Below are 22,500 nucleotides of genomic sequence, written 5' to 3' on the forward strand. Positions count from 1 at the left end.
ACCATCCCACCATATCGCATGAATTAACTTCTCATTCAATGAATAAAATTATTACCCATACTCAAACCAAAATTAGCACACCGTACATGCAGAAATATACTGTAAAAACAAAGAGCATATCAAAAGAATTAGATAAACATAATTAGAGTAGGCGCACTGATAATAATTATATGAAGACTTCTGCAAACTTTTTTTTTTTTTTACAAATGTTCATTGAGATTATCTAGCCAAGACAAAATTCATGACAATCTTGCGGCACCCCTAGGCACTTTCTGTGGCACCCCAGGGTGCCACGGTACCCACTTTGAGAACCACTGCCCTACACCATGAATGGTCATCGGGTATTTAGGGGACTGCTGGGTCTGGTCACCACAGCACTAACCGTACCCAACATTATTTCAAGTCCCCAGATCTCAAGTCCAGTGGCAATAACGAATAGGCACATAAAACTGTAGATTTAAGGAAGTCCATATCCGAAAATAAATTCGATCTCTGGTCGGCCACAATTCCAGATTAGGACCAGGATTAATCCTGATTAGGACGTCCACTAAAATTCTGCTATTTTGGTGAATCTGAACCGATCGAAAAAATGGAGGTCAGCTTAGTGACAGCTAACCTTAAAACAATTCTATTATTATTATTATTATTATTATTATTATTCGAACTTGCAATGGTATTTTATATTGCTTTCACCATGACGATTATCTTTTATTCTATCATCATGATCCGAGGAAGAGAAATGGTGCCTAATCAGGCCCTTAAAAAAATTCAGACTTCACGGTTGAAAGATTATATTGCATGATAACATTCCCTTTTGGGAATGGGGGCCTCTGTTACACTTCGCTATTTTGTCAAAAGTATTACACGCAGACTAAACGCCACCCAAAATTTCTCAAGAGAAAATAACATCGTCTATTTTTGTTCGTCCGACCAAGGACGGCAATAATACCTGTGAAGTCTCGTTATCAGAAAAGGTGCTGTTTACGTCGGCGGAGTCAGGGAACGGAAAAAAAAAAGTAAAAAATGCGTCGAGGTTTCTTCGGCGCAATCGAATTTTCTGCACAGCTTAAATGCTGTATGACCCGCGGCCCATGAGACTATCAGCCACGGCCCGGTGGTGGCATGTCCTATAGCGTTACCAGACGCACGATCATGGCTAACTTTAAATAAAATAAAAACTACTGAGGCTAGAAGGCTGCAATTTGGTATGTTTGATAATTAGAGGGTAGATGATCAATATACCAATTTGCAGCCCTCTAGCTTCAGTAGTTTTTAAGATCTGAGCGCGGACAGAAAAAGTGCGGACGGACAGACAAAGCCGACACAATAGTTTTCTTTTACAGAAAACTAAAAAGCATTAAATGGCAAACTTTAAGAGAAAAGAATTCGCCCCGCAAAACTGGAAGAAGGAAAAGGTCCGGTTCCATTTCAGTGGCACAGAAAAGATGAACGCATGAACCATTACCACTCAACAATGCCTTCAAGTGAAAGCAGTTTTACCTTGGCGTAACTAATTGTCTTCCAGAGAGAGAGAGAGAGAGAGAGAGAGAGAGAGAGAGAGAGAGAGAGAGAGAGAGAGAGAGAGAGAGAGAGAAAAGTAGCTCTTTGAGTCCTGTTCGAATAAAATTGAAAAAGCAGCTTAACATTTTCCCTCTAGTAATTAAAAAAAATGAGATCACATAATCATATTACGCGACGTGATTTTTGCATCTGCATAAATGAACGGCCCATAATTTGAACACCATATTCCCGAAAAACAGGGTCACGTGATTTGTGTGCATTAAATATGCACTCCCTCTGCTTCAACTGAGGATCTGAAAAACGAGAAAACTTATCCGAATCCTTTTAAATTAAAAAGATTCGGAGGCTTTAACTGAGGCTCTGAAAAACAAAAAACTTATCCCACTGAGAAGTCAAACTGTCAACACAATCTGAAAAAAACTTATCCCACAGAGAAGTCAAACTGTCAACACAAACCTGAAAAATACTGAGCCTATGTATATCCGAATGCGTATAACAGTATACTATTATATATATGAGCATACACAGAACAGGTGTCGACGGAACACACTCACTCACCCTCTCAGAAAAGGCAATAAATTCAATGAACACGCGAGCAGGTGTGTTAATCCAGACTCCAGTTGCGCAAGGCAATAAAAATTTTTTTCCCCTCCGTGCTTGCTTCTGTTACCTTCAATTTTTGTTGTCTGGACTAATAATGCTCGCCTCTTTAAACTGAGACTTCGTTAGTTTAACAACGATTCTCTATTTCAATAGAATTGTACAAAGACTAGGGAGCTTGGGTTATATTATTACCACTCGGAGCATGTCTAAATCTCGGATGAAAATTCAGTCCATAAGTTAAGTACACCTTAGTTTAACCAGACCACTGAGCTGATTAACAGCTCTCCTAAGGCACTGACTCAGGATGGGATGGCGAGCGCCTCAACCCCCCTTATAAAAATATATATATAACAGGAAACAACAGCGAGGCCTTCTGGTGATGATTACTGCGTTTAGGCCCTTCTCTCTCTCTCTCTCTCTATCCAACCCGACTGCGATCTACAAAAATCGACTAAAGACCAATTAGGTAATTCACAACTTAAAGCAACGCTGACCTCATCAATAATCACTCGTGAGCTTGTTTTTTTTTTTATTTAGGTTTTTAAAATTCCTCCTCGATAACATTAGATCACAGGAAAATTGTCCGTTCAAAGATTCCACCCGCTATTTACTAGAGGTGATAATTACATAGTGACCCCATTCTGCCTTTTTAAAATGTTATTTCCGTCATGATTTTCCCGTCTCTGAAAACTTAAGCCGCAAACGCTTTATGAAAGCTGTCTGTTCCAAGATTTATTTCAGCGACGATTCATGTTTATTTATGGACTGTGAAATTGCCCTCATGTTGTCTTTAAGTAATATTCTATCTTCTTTAACCTTATTTATTTAATAGTTTACTTTTGAATACTGCAAGGGCACTTGATCAAACGATGAGTTAACGTTATATCAAAAGAATGACCATAAACGTTTAGTTCGAAAATGATTTTTCATATCTTCAAAATTAAAAGATTTTTCGTTAACTTCAAAATTATAAGTGTAATAACTGTAAAGAGAGAGAGAGAGAGAGAGAGAGAGAGAGAGAGAGAGAGAGAGAGAGAGAGAGAGAGAATTCCAGCATCTGCGAAATTCAAAGCCTTTTATTGAAGTAAAACAAATGAAGAGATATCCTGACATCTCCTAAAATTAAAACGGTGAAATAATTACAGAAAAAAAAGAATCGAGAGAAATTCTGACATCTCAGACAAAACAACTTTTGAAATAATTATATATATTTTTTTTTAATTTTTAAGGACAGAAGGGCGTCCGCATCCTACTCCGACGTCCTTTGCAAGGGCCACGTCGAATCCTGCTGACCTTTGGCCAAAGGAGGAGGAGGAGGAGGAGGAGGAGGAGGAGGAGGAGGAGGAGGAGGCGGAGGAGGAGTGAGACTGTGAAATGATCTGGATCTTGCGAGTCCCATCCATACTCGAAACAGGACCACGGTCCAGCCCAAGACCTTCTTTAGGTCTTGGTCCGGTCCAGCCAGCCGCACCTTGTCCACGATTCCATATCCGTCTCTCCAGGAATTCCACGCCCCGCTATTCACAAAACCTGGGCATGCTCGTCCTTGCCGACGGGGGAGCAGGAAATTCCTGACCAATAATCATAATCTTGTCGAAGTGTAAGTTACGGGGCCAGGCTTAAAATTTTGTAGGCTATGCTGTTAAATCTTCTTTTCAGTAATATATATATATATATATATATATATATATATATATATATATATATATACACACATATATACATATGTATATATATTATATATATATATATATATATATATATATATATATATATATATATATATATGTATATATGTATATATATATTGCTAAGAGTAACACTTAAAATTCTGTGAGCAATACGATTAAATTTTCTTTTTCCGTAACGACTGAATTAAGACGGTTAAAAATATATATACATTCTCTCTCTCTCTCTCTCTCTCTCTCTCTCTCTCTCTCTTACCTAGGTATAATCACATGTAAAGGATTCCGTATTGCGGTTAACGGGACGGAGTAATAAAACTCGCCAATTGCAGCGAGGTCATAATAACTTCATCCGGAATGGTTTGAGAAATTCTTGGTAAAGTATTCTGTTAAGCACAGAACGGCAACGGGAAAAAAAGGGGTATATACCGACACAAAATTCCGTTCTAAAAGTGCCTAGTCACCTTAGGCTTAAATGGTTGCAATCAGGGTGTGGCTCGTGAGAAAAAATGTATGTATAAATATATTAATATATAAATATGCATATGCATATATTTGTGTGTATATATATATATACATACACACAAATATATCAATATAATATATATATATATATATATATATATATATATATATATATATATATATATACAAATATACCTATATATACAGTATCTATATATATATATATATATATATATATATATATATATATATATATATATATATATATATACATACAAATATACCAATATGTACAGTATCTATAATATATATATATATATATATATATATATATATATATATATATATATATATATATATATATATATATATATATATTATTATTTATATACAGTATATATAATTTTATCAGATACACCGTGACATTCTTATACTCACATGCATTAAGCTATAAATATAGTAGAGAGAGAGAGAGAGAGAGAGAGAGAGAGAGAGAGAGAGAGAGAGAGAGAGAGAGAGAGAGAGACTGTATATTAAAAGACTAAACGGCGATTTAACTGCGATGGAGAGACGAGAGCGTTTACCTATAAATCCTCAACACAAAATTGAAACGTTTACAAGTGAGATAAATGTGAAGGAGATAAAGAAAGTATTTCACCTTCACTTTCGCTTTAAATGTTTCCTTGAAAGAAGGTGAATGTGGCAATTTTCACGCTGTCCTACACTTTATAGTACCACCTTAGACCTCACGGTCACACAGACAAAGAGAGAGAGAGAGAGAGAGAGAGAGAGAGAGAGAGAGAGAGAGAGAGACTCTATAGCCTGCCAAGTCTATCGTCGAATCTAATCTCGCGCTTTCATTGGCCAGAACCGAATGTTGTGGCTATTTTCAAGGCCAGAGACGACAATGGTGGTTCTAAAATTAAGTAATAACAACACAGACAGACAGTTGCAAGACACCGCTGTCCATCTTTTCTCGCTGACCTTTTTTCAGACAACTCTGAAGACAACAGATTTTATCTTACACGACGACTTTGCAACACTGACGTTTTACTTCTTTCAAGACGACTCTGCAAGAACGAACGGTAGGTTTTTTTACTTGCAAGACAACTGTAAAACTAGGAAACAAGAGATCCCTGCATTTTTCTTTTTAAACTTACAAGACGAACCTTTCAATACTTTCACGACGACTCTTCAACTCCAAAGGCAATTTTTTTTTATTGCAAGACGACTCTGCACCAACGAGTGGCAGCTTTTTTACTTGCAAGACAATTGTTAAACTAGAAAACTAAAGCTCCCTATTTTTTAAGCTTACAAGATGATTCTCTCTATACTTGATCTTTTTCACGACGACTCTTCAACGCCAGAGGCAAATTTTTTATTGCAAGAAGGCTGTTTTTTAATTGCAAGACGATTTTAAAGCTATAAAACAAAAGCTACCCGCTTTACTTTTTTTTTTTGAATTGCAAAGAAGATTCTCTCAACGATTGTTCTTTTTCACGACGACTCTTCAACACCAAAGGCAATTTTTTTTTATTGCAAGACGACTCTGCATCCTTAAATAACAGGCATTTTTTGATTCTTACAAGACGACAGTACCACTTGGAATATTACTCTTGCAAGATGATTCAGAATATGTTAGCAGAACCTAACAAATCTTATCATAGGTCGCATGCCTTTCCGCTTTCACAATATGAATGATTTCGTATTTATCGTCAGACTGAAATCGCCTTCAGTCAACCTATTCTGTCACTCAGTAGTTTCAGGAGAATGAGTAAAATATGTTAAATTAATAAGCAGATGGGGAGGCGCCCCAGTCAGGAAGCAGAGTCGAATTAATATGCAAGGGAGCATGAATTAAAGCCTGACTTTGGGGTGAACGCTTGGATAACTGAATTCATTTTGTCGTTAATACAAAAACCAAGAGTGATATTCTCTGTCAGTACTAAAACAGGATTTATTCAACGGTTTGTCAAAAAATATTATGCTAAATTAAAATCCCATCGTCGAATCTATTTGTCATTTTCAAAATCCCATCGACGAATCTATTTGTCATTTTCAAAATTACATCGTATCGTCGACTCTTTATTTTCAAAATCCCACCGTCGAATCTATTTTTATCATTTTAAAAGTAATATGTTGCATCCTGAGAAATAAGATCCTCCAGCATACTTTAAAACTAATCGAAATATAATTCAAAATCTCAAATGTGCATAGTCTAAAGTCGCACGAATCTAAAAAAAAAAAAAAAAACATGTGATGTACAATCCTTCCCTGATTACAGGAGGAGTTTCCAATTTCAGCTCCGATCTGCCTATATATTCCAGAGTAATCAAACCCAGAAGCCAATTACCCTCTGCAGAAATTATATGAAACAGCTGGACGCTACGTGGAAACATATAAAGCCTCTCTACCACTCGAACCCCGAGGGCCTTTCGTTTCGTCCTTTCTGTGTAAAGGACCCCCACTTTGCCCTCGAGTTCTCTAGATGAGAATGGTATTACTAGAGGTCTCGTGGCCCTTTGATGTTCAAGGCTGATTTTTAATTGCAACTTCCCTTGCCATTAAAAGGGAAATGGAGAGCCTTTTAAAATAAATGGCGCTACTGCATCATTGAATTTTCATGAATTTCTCAAGTCGTTCTGTCTTTCTTATAACAATGGTAACACATGTTTTTCTTCTTCTTGTCTGTCCGCCTCTCTCTCTTAAGTCGTTCTGCATTTCGTATAACACTAGTAACACTTTTTTTCTTCTTGTCTGTACGCCTCTCTCTCTCTCAAGTCGTTCTGTATTTCTTGTAACACTGGTAACACTTGTTTTTCTTCTTCTTGTCTGCCCGCCTCTCTCTCTCTCTCTCTCTCTCTCTCTCTCTCTCTCTCTCTCTCTCTCTCTCTCTCTCTCTCTCTCTCTAAGGTCGTTCTGTATTTCTTGTAACACTGGTAAAACTTGTTTTTCTCCTTCTTGTCTGTCCGCCTCTCTCTCTCTCTCTCTCTCTCTAGGGTCGTTCTGTATTTCTTGTAACACTGGTAACACTTGTTTTTCTTCTTCTTGTCTGCCCGCCTCTCTCTCTCTCTCTAAGGTCGTTCTGTATTTCTTGTAACACTGGTAACACTTGTTTTTCTTCTTCTTGTCTGCCCGCCTCTCTCGCTCTCTCTCTCTCTCTCTCTCTCTCTCTCTCTCTCTCTCTCTCTCTCTCTAAGGTCGTTCTGTATTTCTTATAACACTGGTAACACTTGTTTTTCTTCTTCTTGTCTGTCCGCCTCTCTCTCTCTCTCTCTAAGGTCGTTCTGTATTTCTTATAACACTGGTAACACTTGTTTTTCTTCTTCTTGTCTGTCCGCCTCTCTCTCTCTCTCTCTAAGGTCGTTCTGTATTTCTTATAACACTGGTAACACTTGTTTTTCTTCTTCTTGTCTGTCCGCCTCTCTCTCTCTCTGTCTAAACCTCGCTTTGCCCTATGAATGCACATTTGGGAAGGGAAGCAAAATCTAAACCAAAGGAAGATAATACTTAAACGTCCCAAACGTTTACAGCACTCAGTGGAAACAAAAGCATATATATGAAAATAAAAGGCTGTAGCTTACGCCGATTGGAGAGGGCGTTGGTTAACTTCCACGCTACCGGTAACTAACCTTAGTAATTCCTCAAATTACCACCAACCCCGGAACAACCTCCAAAGGAAACGGCAGCCGGGCGTCTCCGAATCTTCTCGGGTGGGCTAACCCCATGGTTAACAGTACGGTATCCGGAATCTTATCTTGTTACACTGACTTCCCATCGAAGATGTTATAGCGAACACTTCACAGGCAACGGGAAGCGAGGTTCTGTGACACTGCTGTCGAAGTGAACGGTGAGAAAATACCTGACTATGGTATGAACTGCCTTGTTGGGTTTTGACTAGAATTTTACTAATTTCGTTTTTTCGAACTGGCGGACAGGGGTTGCTTTTGCAGGAGTATCCTGGCGGCATATTCCCGAGATGTATACTAGTAATGCACCAGCCCCGTTTTTTTTGCCATGCCCCTTAGGTTAGGATAGGTTAGGTTATGTTAGGTTAGGTTGGGTTAGTTAGGTTAGGTTAGGTTAGGTTGGGTTGGGTTAGTTAACTTTCCGGTATTTTGGATGTGGGATTATTTTCAAGAAAATTCTATGGTTAGTTTTTAAGATATGGAGTCCCGCTTTTTCCGGGAAAGGTCCCGGGCTGGTGCAATACTCGGAATGCATCGCAGCGTCTCAGTTCCTGAAATAAACCACAACGACTGAAATATTTACGTAAAAAATCCTGATTTACTGGACAGTACAGTTTAAGTACTATAATGATATAGTAAAAAGCACATCAGGATTTTTTTTTTCAGCTGACGGTGAATATTCACAGCCAATATCTCTGCAACCAATGGCAGGTGCATAGTATGGCCTCCAACCAATCACGATAAGCTTCAACGATAGTGGTTGCGGATATTTACTGTCAGCTCCATAAAACAACGGAGTTACAGGCAAAGCCGATATGTTTGAGAACAATGGGTTCGAATACCTCGAACAAATTTGACGTCCACTGATACTGGGGCTCTCAAATAATTGGTAGTGGAACAGCGTTTGTATTTTTTTTAAGGATCCATGTGATTTTGCATCCTTTTCATGGTAAGTTCTTAAGTGTTGAGGTTTTTCATTCACTGCATCAAACTGAAAGGCTTCCAGAAGGAACGCAGACCTATCAGAATGATCAGGCTTCGGGTCCTGGATGTAAGTGTCTCACAGAGTAACAGCAATAATTAATTGTAAGGCCCCAATTCAATAGATTAATAACACAGATTAATATTTAATAGTTACTGAACAGACATATTTCTATAGCTTTAACAAAAGGGTTATAAAAATGGAAGTGAAATGTAGTGACAGGACACACTCAAACCATAAAAACCGGAATATGAAAAACCATATCGATTTGAAACGTCAATAATGCAGATATAAGTGGAATCAAATAAAAAGACCATTAACACATATTGCACAAGTTATGCAACGCACCAAAAAAGTATGAATGAATCAAATATATTCCAGTTAAACAAAGCAAGCAAACCTTCGGTACATGTAAACAGATGAAGTGCATGACGAAAACAAACAACAGTTTAAAACAGCACTAAGTAAAGCAAATTTTAACGGACAGAGCGAAACACTATAAAACTGCACCAGATACACATATGCAGTGCAAACATGTACCACTTGAAATAGAAGGGGGAAAAACTACACTGATCAAAATAGCGTGAACCCACAAAGACGATTCCCGTTACCCCCATAAAAGTGACATCCCAACCCGACCTGAAAACAAGGTTCTGGAAAAGGGGATGAATATCAACTCCAAAAATTCCTGGAATATCTATTACACGCGTCAGGTCAAAGTGGATTATCCTAGAAGAGACTTACGCCTACTCTATCCTATCTTCATTTTTATGGTAATGTGAAAATATTTTTCGGTCTAATCTAAAGCAGTTGTAAAAGACTGTTTTAGGGCCATTAAAAACAAAATTCGATCAACTAAACTAACTCTCACAACACATGACAATGACAAGAGCAACACTTTCAGTCACAAGGCCCCCATAAAACTGCAGATAATTCAAAATCTCTCCCATTACCAGACGAAGTTGCGACGTCAGCGCAAAACAACAAAGAGCATTAACATTTATTACAAGAAAGTTTCACTTTCTCGGTTCTTTTATTAACTTTCGCTCATAAAAAGACGTTTTATGGTGAACGGCAAGGCAGATAGATACGGTACCTACGTAAGGAATATCTCAACGGCGAGAAAAAAAACAAAAACGTCTAGGAGAAAAATATAGCAGTGGCTCGGAGGCACAACCAGGCGTGGTAAATAGTGTACGGTTCAAAGGAAATCTAGTGACTCAGCTTCTGAATGTTAGTTACGCAAGCGAACACATACACAGACACACACACATACACACACACACACACACACACACACACACACACACAGAGAGAGAGAGAGAGAGAGAATCTTTTCATAATTACTTAGAGGGAAAAAGGAATGGGTGATACACGGAGCTACTCGGACAGAAGTGGCTTAAAAGCTTAGCAGTCCATTTGAGGATACGCCTTCGAAAGACAGGGAAAGGAACTCAGTTTTTTGTAATTACTGAGAGAGACCTAACTTCTCTTTAATTGAGAGAGAGAGAGAGAGAGAGAGAGAGAGAGAGAGAGAGAGAGAGAGAGAGAGAGAGAGAGACTCACCTTCCAGTAATTACTCAGACACCTAACTTCTCTTTACTGAGAGAGAGAGAGAGAGAGAGAGAGAGAGAGAGAGAGAGAGAGAGAGAGAGAGAGAGAGAGAGAGAGAGAGAGAAATTCGGTTCTTTGTAATTACTCAGAGAGACCTAACTTCTCTTCAACTGAGAGAGAGAGAGAGAGAGAGAGAGAGAGAGAGAGAGAGAGAGAGAGAGAGAGAGAGAGAGAGAGAGAGAGAGAGACTCACCTTTCAGTAATTACTCAGACACCTAACTTCTCTTTACATAGAGAGAGAGAGAGAGAGAGAGAGAGAGAGAGAGAGAGAGAGAGAGAGAGAGAGAGAGAGAGAAATATCTTTCCTTGGAGATTCAGGGGGAAATATCCTCGTCGGAAAGCCATCCGGAAATTGAAGTCCAGAACGGATAAGGAGGATATATGACTTTCTTACGCGAAAACACCCACAAGCAGCCCTTCCGTACATCGGCAGACTGAACAAGATACCTTATCATTACACTTCGTCTTACACCAATTTTGGATACGGAGGGAGGAATAGAAAATATATCTCAATAAAAGTGATTCCGACAAGTGAAGTCTTTAATCTCATTTTCCCTTAAGGCAATGTCGGGAAGTGTCTCTTTCTCCGTCTCGCAATTCAATGGTGAAAGTGAAGTCATTATATTATTTCTCGAGTAATTCTGAATAAAAGTGCTTGGGTTATTCACCCTCGCCTTCACCCAATCACCAACACCCCCTCAAAAAAAATTTTTTTTCTGAACGATTGGAAACACATTTGCAAGAGCTCCTTAAGAACCTGAAATAAATTGGAAAGATAAAAATAATTTGTATTTTTCCTAACATACAAGCCTGAAAGTCTACACAGAAGCCAAATCCTATGTAAAGACCGAAGCTTTGTCTTTGTGCAGGAACAAATAGCAAATTTTGAAGCAATTTGTATTTTTCCTTACATGCAAACCGGAAGGTCCTTACCACAGGATTTAGCTTCTATGTAAAGACCGAAGGTTTGTATTAATGTAGGAACAAATTGCTGAGAGGTAACTGTATCTCTATTCACTGTATCCCTTCATTCATTTTTCAAGTGTTTCATCGAGAACTCACAGCTAATGTACAGAAAATGCTACAAATTTTATCTTGAGTTTGGATCAATAGCAAGTTTTTTTTTTTTTTTTTTGAAGAGGTTTTAATCACCACGCCCTTTTCTTGTTCCAAGCAGGAATGGTGCCCACTTACAGCAGGGTGGACTGGTGAGCGGCATGTCGGGACCTATCCACGAAACTCATCTTGGCGGACTGCACTTTCCAAACGTTTCTTGTGTACGCTATATATATATATATATATATATATATATATATATATATATATATATATATATATATATATATATATATATATATATATATATATATGTATATATATATGTATATATATACATATACATATATATACATATACATATATATACATATACATATATATACATATACATATATATATATAAATACACATATATACACATTATGTATATGTATATATGTGTATGCACAAACACACACACACATATATATATATATATATATATATATATATATATATATATATATATATATAAAGCAATATATATGTATAATATATATATATATACATATAAATATATATATATATATATATATATATATATATATATATATATACATATATACACACACACAGTTTCCCATTGAAACGTACGTGAATAAAAACAAAAAAGCAAAAAAGTCTACAGATAAACAAACGACACAGCTGGGTTATACTTCTACATTTCACGAACTGCGAGTTATTAACGAATTCATTGACTGGAATGCTCTAAAAATTGAGAGGTATTGTCTGCTGAATTGATTAACATTTGCGAGCGACCTAAATGGAAAGGGTTGGGGGTGGGCGGAGGAGGAGGGTGAGGGATCCAGTATTCGGTCTCTCATAACAGTTCGATATTAATTATCCCATGTGAAATGAAAACGTGTGTGCCAGGTCAGCTGACGCAATCTGACCTGGGATTCAGCAACGAAAATGCTTTTTCATCAGCGGGTACATCATTTCTTTCGGGACAGGTATTGAGTACGTATCATTTGAGTACAAAATTAAAAATGAGAAATTCATGTTAAAATATATAAAAAGTATATGTATATATATATAATATATATAAGTATACGTACATAACACACACATATATACTGTATATCTAACAAAAGTATACGTATATAAAAAAAACATACATCTATATATGTGTGTTTTTATATACGTATACTTATGTTTTATATGCGTATATATATGATAAATATATATACATATATACTGTATAATATATATATATATATATATATATATATATATATATATATATATATATATAATGTAAATAATACATGTACAACTATATATATATATATATATATATATATATATATATATATATATATATATATATATATATGTATATATATATATAATGTAAATAATACATGTACAACTATATATATATATATATATATATATATATATATATATATATATATATATATATATATATATATAACATAGTTCGTATATTGTAATGCAAATTTTTAAAATTTCATGCTCCAGTGAGCTTTACACGAAGCGAAACACACACAACTTCTGAATAAAATGTACAGCAACAATAACCGAAAAGCAAAGCGAGACAATAACAGGCGTACCCTTACAACCACAATTTCCATCCCAAGACACGCATGAAAAATTCGGGGCCTAAGGTCTGCGATATGTTTACCAGTGCACCAATGTGGAGTCCACGGAATTATTTCCCTTGGCGCCCGTAACCTAATCAAGGCCAAGTTTCATGCTTATATTTACATCTAGCAAGACTGACAGATGCTTGGCCAGAGAGAGAGAGAGAGAGAGAGAGAGAGAGAGAGAGAGAGAGAGAGAGAGAGAGAGAGAATGACCGACTATTACATAACTCTCCAATAACAACTTGAGGTCGTGTTCAACAGAGCGTTCATGCCTTGGGCTACCTTAGTGCTAAGGCACATGGCCACTTATAATATTGAGATTTTTAAACACCTGTGATGAAGAACATCATTCCGAGTCATTTTACAAAATCCTATCAATGATTCGTCCAGAGATATTAATATTCATAACTGTTACAATAAAACAGTCCAGATTCAAATTTCCCATCCGATAAAATATTTCATAAACAGAGCAAGATTTTTTTTACGTTAAAAGGCCCCTTTGGTTTCTGTAATGCGGCAATAACGCTTTGGTGAAAGTATTCCCAGCCTTGTTTTTCTCATGGGATATTGTTATCGTTATTATTATTGTTCCTACTGTTTTGCAGTCGTTCGCTCAATAACAATTGTCTTGGTGAAGAGCTGAAAGAACTAAAATCCTCCAGAGAAACTAGAACACGAGGGAGGATGAATAATTTGAATAAGTGAATATGGAGAATTCAGGCCAAAGGCCAGGCACTGGGACCTGTGAGGTTATTCAGCGCTTAAAGGGAAACTGAGAGTAAAAAGACCTGAAAGGTGTAACGGGAGGAAAACCTCGCAGTTGCACTAAGAATCAATTGTTAGGAGAGGGTGGAAAGTAAGATGGCAGAAAGAGAATATGAACGGAGGTACAGCAATAGTAATAACAGGGGTCGCAGCTTGGGGCCGAAAGGACGCTGCAAAGAACCTTAAGTAATGCCTACAGTGCACAGCAAGAGGTGCACTGACGGCCCTACCCCCTTACGGGCACAGCACGAGGAAAGAAGTGAAGTTCAGTATATCTTAGTTTAACCAGACCACTGAGCTGATTAACAGCTCTCCTAGGGCTGGCCCGAAGGATTAGATTTACTTTTACGTGGCTAAGAACCAATTGGTTACTTAGCAACGGGACCTACAGCTTATTGTGGAATCCGAACCACATTATAGCGAGAAATGAATTTCTATCACCAGAAACAAATTCCTCTTGTTCTTCACTGGCCGGTCGGAGATTCGAACTCGCGACCAACAGAGTGGTAGCTGAGAAGACGAAGTGAAGGAAACTGATTTTAAGTCTGCGAACATAATCTGTTTAAGATGTCATGATTTGCATGATGAAACGCTTACAATAACACGATTAAACATCATCCAAAATAAGGGAACTGATAAAACACTGTAAAGGTGCGGGAACGTCTAAACACCGCCAGCCTCCTTTGGAACCGTCATTACCATGGTCATTGCTACTTGTTAGACCACACGAAAGGAGTTACAAAAGGACGCGGGGGACACCATAATTGAGGGCCATAATTATTTAAAGAAAAATCCTGCTTGCCACAACACAACATGACAGGCTTGCGTCTATCCTACAGGGTTCGTGATGGAAAATGAAATAGAATTTATTGTAATACTGTTTTCTTCACCATTTTTTTATGGCTGACTGAATATTGTGTATGTTCGTATATAATATATATATAATATATACACACATATATATGTACATATATATACATACATACACACACACACACACACATATATATATATATATATATATATATATATGTACATAAACACTGTTTTGTTGTACCTCTTAGTCCATTACCGTCCAGAATATAATGCTGTAAAATCTATTCTCTTTGGTGTTATGGGCAAACTTTGTATACATACATACATACATACATACATACATATATAAATATATGTATATATATACATACATATATACATACATACATGCATACATACACAGAAAACCATGTACGTATTACTGAATAAAATAAAACCCACTCTACTTGGAAGGTGGTCTAGAGATAGGCATGGTGGAAAGGGAGTGGGGAGGGGGACGATTGGTGCCCAGGTATTAATTCTAGGAACTAATTCCCGACCGGGTCTGATCTGTCAAATCCCAAAGCCAGGAATCCCACGAGAATCATTTTGGATTAAACAGCAGTCGAAACGGACCGTGCATCCACTTTACCCCGATTCCACGGATTTACAATAAGATGAGAGAGATCGGGTAATAATAAAAAAAAAATTGCACGGGCTCCTAATTTGATTTCTAAAATGGGGGGATTTCAAAATCTTGATTCTCTCTCTCAATGTTGCGGTATGCACACTTTAGATTCATTACACATATATATACATACGGAATTAACAGATTAATTACACATATGTATATATACCTAAGAGGAGTAAAATTATTCACAAATACTTGAAAACATTCATTATGTATAAACGGCGCATGTCTAACAAATACACACAATTACACAGTAACATATTTTATATTTTATATATACGATACACATATATATAATATACATACATATATATAGTATATATACATATATATATTATATATACATTATATAATATATATATATATATATATATATATATATATATATATATATATATATATATATACATATACATATAAGATAAAATCCACGAAGGGAAGGGAAACATCACGTTCCTTATTTTCGTGATTCTGTTATACATACATACATACATACATACATACATACATACATTATATATATATAAATATATATATATATATATATATATATTATATAAATATACATACATATATACTGAAACAATCCTGATAACACAAGCATTGGCTTTCCATGTCTACCTATCACCGTGCAATACTTCTAACCACAATCACCCAAAGATATGACAACAAAGACTTGAAACACCCTCCCAAAGAGTATATACCAGGACTGTATGTATATAGTACGCAGGGGAAGATATCCATACAGACTGGTCCACCCACCTCTAAGAGTTTACGTTTGTTATCCGAAAATACTTGAGTGTCTTTGCAATGCCCATCCCATTAACAAGCCGCCACAGTTATCTCTTGAGAAACGGAATAGGAATTCGAATTCAAAGCACAAAGAACTGAACTGTCCAATGGCAGGCGGGGGTAGCCGAGTTTTAAAGCAGATGTTGTCCGTGTTGCTAACGTAACAACGTTTACACCTGCGTCTCAGACAATGGAAGCTACGTGTAGCTCTCGATGTAACTTACCTTTATCAGTTCACAAACGTGGTCCGGGAGCCCCTCAATCGAACACAGGCCACGTTATCGCTTTGGCGAACACCCGTAGATGCGAAAAAGCAGACCATACATGTCTAACCTTCCCCTTTCAAAAACAGACAGAAAATCACCGCCTGTTGTCAAAGGGTACGTTTCCAACACTCAATTCACAGACACCACTTGAGCTCACGTCGATTTTAATTCTCCCCAAAATGCAACGCGAGCAATGAGAGACTCTTCCCAAACTTCCACCAAAGTGACTCTCCAGTGCAGTTCTTTGGAGGGGCGAAATGTCTACGAAAAGTGACTGGTTTAGAGGGGAAGGGGGAGGAGGGAAGAAGAACGTTTCCAACCAAGACCGAGAGACGCGAAGGACCCTCGCTTTAAAAGATCCTCCAAACAACACGACTGCAGCACCAGCACCAGCAGCGACAGCAGCAGCCACCAACAACAACACCTCCACCACCAGCACCACTACCAACCACTAAAAGACACCTCTACTCGCAGAAACGGTCACAGGCAACTGGTCTCTCTCTCGCTCTCCCTCTCTCTCTCTCTCTCTCGACACTCCACGCGGGACCGAGGTAGACAGTCAACTCTCACTCTCATTCCCAAGGCAGCTTTAAATATCCGGGTCAGACATTGCTTAAACGAGCGCGCATCACCATCAATACGATACAGCGAATTGTTTACCTCTCGGTCGTTTCTTCTTGCCTCTTTTCTTCCAGCCGCCTCAAGAGGCAAATGTTTGGTTGTTGTCTTCCTCTGCTCGTTTTCTCGGCGAACAAACAAAAAAAGTCAGATGCAGCGTTCGGTCTTCTGACGCTGCATTTATTTATTTTTTTTTTTTTTACGATTACTTTAAATCGTCCATGGCTATTAGGAGGAGGCCACTGGTAGTTGCGAAAAGGTCAGAGTGTGTTAGCGCCTGAAGAAAATGGGATGAGTGGCTGGAGTACGCTGCAGTATTATTGTTCTCATTATTATGAATGGTTGGAGTATCGTTTTATTTAATGATTTTTATTACTGTTATAAAAAAAATTGTCAAGACTTATTACAATGAATGGCCGTATTCCCACAGATGCACAGCACTACAATATCATCACTGTAAATAATTGTTTTTTAATTTGTAATTGCGAGTATCACTCCACAATCAATGCGTTTTTTTTTTTTTGACTCCTGTTGTTTACGACGTCTCATCCCCTCACTGGTCATCACAGACGGATTCGCCAATCAGAGCTCAGTAATGTGTCCTGGATTCAGCCTTTCCATCTAGGAGTGGAATCCATTCAGAACTTATTTTTTCAACCCCAACAAGTAAACAGGTCTCGGCATATGGGTTCTAAATCTCCGCATTCATCTTTTCAAGCCGCTGTCACCTGCTCTTAATCGTGATCCGGATTTCCTGCTGCAGGACCCCACCACATCCTGCTAAAATGGAAAAGATCCTACCAGGGGTGTCTCAAGGGCAGAGAAGGGCTTATGTAAGGATGAGCTACCTGTCTAACTTCATACACCCCGTAGGGGGGTAGCGCCATCAGTCCATCTCACGCGGTGCACTGTAGGCATTACTTTAGGTACTTGGCAGCGTCCCTTCAGCCCCTAGCTGCAACCCTTTTCATTACTATTACTGTACCTCCATTCATATTCGTTCTTCCATCTCACTTTCCACCCTCTCCTAACAATTGTTTCACAGTGCAACTGCGAGGTTTTCCTCATGTAACACCTTTTAAACCTCTTATTCTCAATTTCCATTCAACGCTGAATGACCTTGTAAGTCCCAGCGCCTGGCCTTCGGCCTAAATTATATATTCTTTCTATCTATCTAACTTTATATACAGACTATTTACCCTTCATATTATCTCTAACTTCTCATGATATGGAAATTAAAACCGACAGCAATTTCGTTGACCAGTAATACTATAATATAAACAGAAAAATTTCGAGGGCTTGCTTAGCTTTCATTATCCTTCTCAGATACCTCATCATTACTGGTCATCGACTCCGCAAATAGATTTTGATATAATTTATAAAAAAAAAAAAATTCTTACCCAATACAATATATAAAACACATGCATAACTTCGTATTCCAACAAACTGGAAACGTACAATTCAACATGAAATAGCTGGAATAAAATCCTACTGCGATAAAAATTCTAAACTGATTAAATATAGTAAATAAATTTTATAAAAACCATCTTCTTCAGTAGACTTTAAAATGCCTCTTAACGAGAACTCTGGAAAGAAGATGATTACCCTCCTCAACCGCGCACCCAATAGGAAAGATGCTTTTAAGTTTCCAAGAGTAAGACGCGTGATTAACCAACATTAAATTCCAGAGGGCAGTGCACTCAAGCATCAGACGCCCGAAAGCCAACGGAACCAAACAGTTTTTACCAAATGACTGGATTTGACGCATTATTAAAAGCCCTTCAATTACAAGTGCGTGGCCCATTCTCAAGTGCCAAAGGACAATGTGCAATGTTCCCAATTTCCTGGCACAAAACTGCATTCCAACAGGACAATTCATCAGGTGATTTATAAAATATTCTAGGTTTCAAGCGCAACTGTTTAGAATATACGGGTTACAACGGGAAAAATACAACTATGTAGGAATTACAAACTCGCCTTGTACACATACAGACTGACTGTTACCTTGTGAAGTCATCCATTTCAATGAGGAAGGAAAACTACTGATTAATGAAGGTAAAAAAAAAAATACAAAACAAAACCCCGTACATAAAAAGACGAAATATTCTCTCCTTCAATCCAAGGACGCATAAATAAAACTAATGCGTGATTATTTACTTAAAATAAGCATCCATTTGGTGACAGCGCGAAGCAAAAACCGCAGCTAATCTTTTTATTTTTATATTTTTTTATTATCTTATTTTTGTTCCTGAAATGCTTTTCGCACTTGAGGTCTCGGCTTCTTTAATGAGAGGTATTTGGTGAAGGATAAGGCGGAAGAAACGTCCGAAGTCCATATATACAGCTTATTTTATTTTGTTGTTTAGATTCAAAGGACTCTGGGCCCTGTCTAATAAACATTTAGGGAGAGAAAGAGGGAGGAAGAGAGGTAAACATTGAGAGAGAGAGAGAGAGAGAGAGAGAGAGAGAGAGAGAGAGAGAGAGAGAGAGAGAGAGAGAGAATCTGTTCTAGTAACAGAGAAAGAGGGCATATAAATTCAACCACGCAATGAAATGATTTTAGCAGAATGATGGGAAACATTAAAAAATATATATATATATATATATATATGTATATAATATATATATATACACACTGTATAAATATAGTTATATATATAGTATATATATATATATATATATATATATATATATATATATATATATATATATATATATATATATATGTATGTATATATATAATCTGTTTGACGCGCACACAATGATATATAAACATACAAATCTTATATGCATAAATATCTAACTACGGACCCTTTCTTAATTAACGAAGTAATTCTGAGAATTCAACTCATTCTAACGGATATTTACTCTTTTTAACACGATATTAATACATAGAAAATTACTGGGGCGAAGAAAATTCCTTGCCCCGGTTCCTTTACAACATTTTTTGGTTAAATATTCTTCGTTATTTTTTAACGAAGAACACCACCACTCCAAAAATAGAGTATAAAAAAATTCACGACGTGGTATATTGTGGAAAGAAACTTTAAGCAATCCAATTAGTGGTTTTTGCTAAAATGGAGTGCATACATACATACGTACACACACATACATATATATATATATATATATATATATATATATATATATATATAATTTGTTTATTTATTTCTGCTGTGCCGATGAAGTAAAACAGAAAACAGATAACAATATGATGGAGTGTATGCATGCATACATATATATATATATATATATATATATATATATATATATATATATATATATATATATATATATATATATATATATATATATATATATATATATATATATATATAAGGTATATACTTATTTATTTATTTCTGCTGTGCCGATGAAGTGAAACAGATAATAATATGACATTTCTGTTCTCCAACGACGGCCCTGTTGTGTTTTAACTTCCGTTGTTGTACTTTTAAAATTGTCGAAATTATCATAGATCAAAACATAACGAAGAAGAATTAGAACGAGCCACAGTACTACGTCTACACGCTGATATAACGACGTAATCATAATGACGTAATCAGCGCACTTTTACTTTTCATACGGCAATTTACAACATTCACGGATTCAATGTCAAGAATACGTATTAAACTGTCATCGTGAGCATTTCCACATCTGTACATTTCCACATCCTACGGCCATGAACCTTTAAAGTATTTATTAAATCCTATGCTCTTCCTCCCCCGTTCCAGAGAGAGAGAGAGAGAGAGAGAGAGAGAGAGAGAGAGAGAGAGAGAGAGAGAGAGAGAGAGCTACGTCATCACTTATGCTAACAAGAACATCGACGCACCATTTTTAACTCACTCGGATGAGCCAGATTCCGGGCACTACAGCATGGCTCTCTCGCGATGAGTCGTGTCGTATTAGTTTCAAAAGGTTTTGTTATAAAAGGGTTTTGTTATACTGCGCGGATAAAAATATGGCGCTTGTACGCTTACATAAACTCATACCATTTCTATACTCATAAAGAAATAAATATATTATATATATATATATATATATATATATATATATATATATATATATATATATATATATATACTGTCTACATAATATATATATAATGATCACAATCACATTACCCCGTGATTTGGTTATCACACATCACCAGAAGTGAAAAACTAGGATACTGCGTGTAGGTCTGACAAGTTTCGACTTCATTTCTAAGTCATTGACTTCGAAAGAAAGTCGAAACCGGTCAGACCTACACTTAGTCCCATATATATATATATATATATATATATATATATATATATATATATATATATATATATATATATATATATATATAACACATCACCACAGGTGAAAAAATACGGGACATACATACATATATATGCACACACACACAACTGGACCTTTTTACAATGTATTACCAGTCTTGTCTTACCATTACAGTCCGGAGATCGATCCCGGGAGGGAGGAAAACAATCTAAACCCGTTTTAACATAGAATGGAGTCACTTAAACGTTTGCACAGTTCCAATTACTCATGATCAATTTCCCTCTGAATAAGTTCCTCTCTCTCTCTCTCTCTCTCTCTCTCTCTCTCTCTCTCTTCTTTAGTTTCGGCAGTTGTTTACATCACAACCTGCGACTTCATTAGTGAAATAAACATTTTCCAAATCCACCTAATAATTCATCTGTCTATCCTATACATTACTATACGCATTCACAAGTATTATGTGCGCATTTGCATGCTCACTCATATAGAGACGGACAGAACGTGGGCTTGTGGTCAGCCACAAGATCCCGAGAGTAGAGTCGTATTACATTTTCAATCTAAAATGTTATACCGATGATACTTCTCTTCTTTCACTTAACGCTTTCTGGTCTGACTTGACATCTTCGTAACTGATTTCAAGATCTTGGAGCGTCAGAGATTTGTTAAGAATATTTTGTTACGCTTTCAGTATTTGAGTCTTTGGGGAAAAGTTTGTGCGTATAATACCTAACGCAACTTGTATCATAGCGCCCAACGTACACACATACATTCACACACAAAGACACATACCGATATACCATATATACAAATGAATATGTATGTAGATATATATATATATATATATATATATATATATATGTATATATATAATATATATATATATATATATATATATATATATATATATATATATATATATATATATATATATATACAGTATATATATACGCACACACAAACCTGGCGTATAAATGTAGATTCACCAACAACAAACCACAACTCGTTAAAGGGAATATATTTAACAAGTGAAAATTCTGAGA

The 22,500-nt window shown here is 36.6% G+C and overlaps 1 protein-coding gene across 6 annotated transcripts in view; it reads right to left on the reverse strand.

Annotated features, from left to right (window-relative positions):
• The window catches only part of Tsp66E (Tetraspanin 66E), a 238,820-nt gene that overhangs the window by 77,673 nt on the left and 138,647 nt on the right, over positions 1–22,500 (reverse strand). Inside the window, exon 1 of one of the 6 annotated variants that reach the window (XM_067110600.1) lies at positions 16,535–17,144. The exons of the other annotated variants lie outside the window; for them this stretch is intronic. The gene's annotated coding sequence lies outside the window, so the exon portion shown is untranslated. Of the gene's footprint in view, positions 1–16,534; positions 17,145–22,500 lie in introns of those variants that run through there. 6 annotated transcript variants of the gene reach the window in all.

This window comes from Macrobrachium rosenbergii, chromosome 10 (genome assembly GCF_040412425.1).
Source record: "Macrobrachium rosenbergii isolate ZJJX-2024 chromosome 10, ASM4041242v1, whole genome shotgun sequence".
Classification (NCBI taxonomy): Eukaryota; Metazoa; Arthropoda; class Malacostraca; order Decapoda; family Palaemonidae; genus Macrobrachium; species Macrobrachium rosenbergii.